The sequence below is a fragment of the Lynx canadensis genome, chromosome D3, assembly GCF_007474595.2.
Source record: "Lynx canadensis isolate LIC74 chromosome D3, mLynCan4.pri.v2, whole genome shotgun sequence".
NCBI lineage: Eukaryota > Metazoa > Chordata > Mammalia > Carnivora > Felidae > Lynx > Lynx canadensis.
Genome location: NC_044314.2, coordinates 10,346,320 through 10,350,124, shown reverse-complemented (window position 1 = coordinate 10,350,124; position 3,805 = coordinate 10,346,320). Strand labels below are relative to the sequence as shown.

General features: G+C 40.0%; 1 pseudogene; it reads left to right on the top strand.

Moving 5' to 3' along the window:
• Positions 1-1,251: 1,251 nt before the first annotated feature.
• Positions 1,252-2,145, top strand: LOC115528637 (annotated as a pseudogene).
• The last annotated feature ends 1,660 nt before the right edge of the window (positions 2,146-3,805 follow it).

Here is a 3,805-nt window from a genome sequence, read left to right as displayed (position 1 = left end):
CACACACACACACAAGAATAGTATAAGCAAACAGTAGATGAAAGAAAAACCCATGGCTATTGTTAAAAGAAAGCAATTGGTTTGGAGAATTTTTATGGGGCAAAAAACTAAACCAGCCCTGAGGTCTGCAGAGTTGGAGAACTGATCCTGAGATACTTCTTACAAATACAACTCCCAGAGAGGAAACTCCCAGAATCAAAAGTAGGTCAGGAAATGAAAGTCTAATGTGCAAAATTAAAAAAAAAATGGATTTAAGGAGAGAGTGAATAGAAAAAATTGGAGAGACACAGTATGGTAGAAAGAAATGGATAACAATTTTCAGAACTGAAGACCAGATCCAGAAGGCATGAAATTTTTGAATTAAAATAAACAAAATGTACAACTAAACACATTTTATTAACAGGGCAAACATTGAAGGCAAAATTTTAAGGCCTAAAAAGCCACCAGAGGAAAAAGAGAACAGTTACAAAGTCAAGACATTTAGAAAGACAGTTTTCTCAACAAGAAGCAAGCAAAAAGCCAGAAGATGGTAATATAATATCTTTATGTGCTGTGATGAATTAAATATCTTCTCTGAATTGCATACCCAGAAAAACTATCTTTCTAGGTGAAAATACACACAAACAAAAACTTTGTTTAACCTTAATATGCCTGTGCTACTGCAGTAAGAAGTACAATTCAGGAAAATTGGGGAAATAATTGTAGAAGGAAATTCTGCACAATAAATAGGGAGATGACTCTAAAGCAAGTAATTAAGACTACAATTTTAAAGAGACTTATAATATAATTTTTTTAATTAAATAAAAATAGTGCTATCCAGCAGATTAGAGACTTGCATTTGAAGGGCTATTTTTTTTTTTTGAGAGAGAGGGTGCAAATGAGTGAGGACAGAGAGAGAGAGAGAAAGAGAGGTGGGGCCCACCCTGGACTCATGTTTTTCCCAAAGCGGGGCTCATGCTCACCCGATGTGGGACTCGAACTCACAAACTGTGAGATCATGACCTCAGCCAAAGTCATATACTTAATGACTGAGCCACCCAGGAGTCCTGAAGGGCTATTTAAAAAGATCTTTTGGCTCTGCACCCCTCCCAGTTGGACAGATAGCTGCGTCTCCTCGTGCAGTGCCAGCCGTGTCCCTGAAACACAATAGTGAAGGTTGGAGTAAACGGATTCAGCCACATTGGGTCCCTAGTCACCAGGGCTGCTTTTAACTCTGGCAAAGGGGATATTGTCATCATCAATGACCCCTTCATTGACCTCACCTACATGGTACATATGTTCTGGTATGATTCCACCCACAGCAAATTCAAAGGCACAGTCGAGGCTGAAAATAGGAAATCTATCATCAATGAAGCCCATCTTTGTCTGCCAGGAGCAACATTCTGCCAACACCATATGGGGTGACGTTGGCGCTGAACATCCTGTGGAGTCTACTGGGGTCTTCACCACCAGGGAGAAGCCTGGGGCTCACTTGAAGGGTGGGGCCCAACGGGTCATCATCTCTGCCCCTTTTGCTGATGCCCCCATGTTTGTGATGGGTGTGAACCATGAGAAGTATCAGAACACCCTCAAGAATGGTCAGTATGCCTCCTGCACCACCAGCTGCTTGGTCCTTCTGGCTAAGGTCATCCATGACAATTTTGGCATGGTAGAGGGACTCATGACTACAGTCCATGCCATCACTGCCATCCAGAAGACCCTCAGATGGTCCCTCTAAGAAGCTGTCGATTGATGGCTGAGGGGCTACCCAGAACATCATCCCAACTTCTACTGGTGTCTCCAAGCCTATAGGCAAGGTCATCCCTGAGCTGAATGGGAAACTCAATGACATGGCCTTCCATGTCCCCACCCTAGCATGTCAGTCATGGATCTGACTTACCACCTGGAGAAAGCTGCCAATACAATGACATCAAGAAGGTGGTGAAGAAGGCATCAGAAGGCCCCCTCAAGGGCATGCTGGGCTCTGCTGAGGACCAGGTTGTCTCTTGTGACTTTAACAGCAACATCCACTCTTCCACCTTTGATCCTGGTGCTGGCATTGCTCTCAGTGACCACTGTGTCAGGCTCATTTCCTGGTATGACAATGAATTTGGCTACAGCAACCAGGTAGTAGACCATATGGTCCACATGACCTCCAAGGAGTAAGAGCTCCCTAGACCACCAGCCTCAGCGAGAGCAAGGTGAAGAGAGAGGCCCTTAGCTGCTGAGATGTCCTTCCCTAACTCATCCCCCAATACACTGAGAGTCTTGTGATCTCTAAAACAGTTTCCATATCAGACCCCTTGAAGAAGTGGAGGGGCTTGGGGGGCCCTACCTTGTCTTGTACCATCAATAAAGTATACTGTACCCAGCCAAAAAGAATAAAAATGAAAAATAAATGAAAAGATCTTTTGACCTATTCAAGAATTGGTGAAAATTCCTAAATTGCTGGTTTGAAATACTTTCTTTTGGAGTCTGGTAACATTACAACACAATAGAAGGATGTAAAGATTCTATCAAGTAGAATTGACAAACCCTAACACTATGTGAAAATTGGAATCCGTTAAAGGTGTAAGAGTAAATATTAGATCTGAATAGAAATCCAAGTTATCCTTTTGTAACATGTTTTAGTGTAAGATTATTGAGTGATGATATGCACAAAGTAACCTGTTAGCAAATGTTAGCTATCATCATTTTCGTACTCACTGTTTCCACCAATGGGCTTGCATGCTCTCGGATAATACAGATAAGCAAGCAGGAAAACAAAATACAGTAAAATCAAGATAATATCTCATAAAGCCTATGGAATAATGTAGGATTGATGAATAAATAGTAAAATTTCAAGGAAACAAGAAAATCTTTATGGAAGAAGTCATGTATAAGCCAAGATGTGAGATCAAAATGTGGGGGAGTCTACGAATTCTTTAATCTTCTAGAGATTAGTATAGCTGGTATGGCAGTTGGTTTTATGTCCGATAAGACTGGCCTTGGGGTGCCCAGAATACCATTATTTCTGGGTGTGTCTATGGCATTTTTTTCTGGATGAGATTAGGATTTGGATCAGTGAATTTAGTAAAGTAGCATGCCATCCCCAATACGTGGAAGGGACCTCAACTAATCTGTTGAAGGCCTAACTACAAAAAATAACAAGGAAGGAGAAATCCATCTCTCTTTTCCTGCCTCACTGATTGATCTGGAATATTGTCTCTCATCTTCTCCAGTCCTTAGAATGGGATTTATGCCATTGGCTCTCCTGGTTCTCAGGCTTTCATGCTCGGGCTGAATTATTTTTAGTAATTATCATTTGCTTTCCGGGGTCTTTAGCTTGTAGACTTGAAGATGGTGGGAGTTCTCAGCTTCAGTAATCACATGAGATGATTTCTCATAATAAGTCTTTCTCTCACTCCCTCCCCCTCTCTCTCTCTCTCTCTCAGTATAGATAGATGATAGATAGATAGACAATTGATAGATAGATAGATAGATGATGGATAGACATAGAAATTGGTATATGAGAAATGCATTGATACATATTGATATGTGTTTATTGATATATATGATATACATATGATATATGTATATATGACATATATATAATATAATATAATATAATATAATATAATATAATATAATATAATATAAAGATATATATATAATCTTTTTCTCTGGAGAATCCTTTGAAATGTAGCTGATCATAGGTTCTTAATGTAGGGCAGAGTTTCCCAACGGAACATTAACAATTGTGAGCCAAACAAAATATCGTATGGGTGTTTGGCTATAGGTAGTTAATAGATGTATGTGTTTATATATACGTACACTTTGCTTTGTT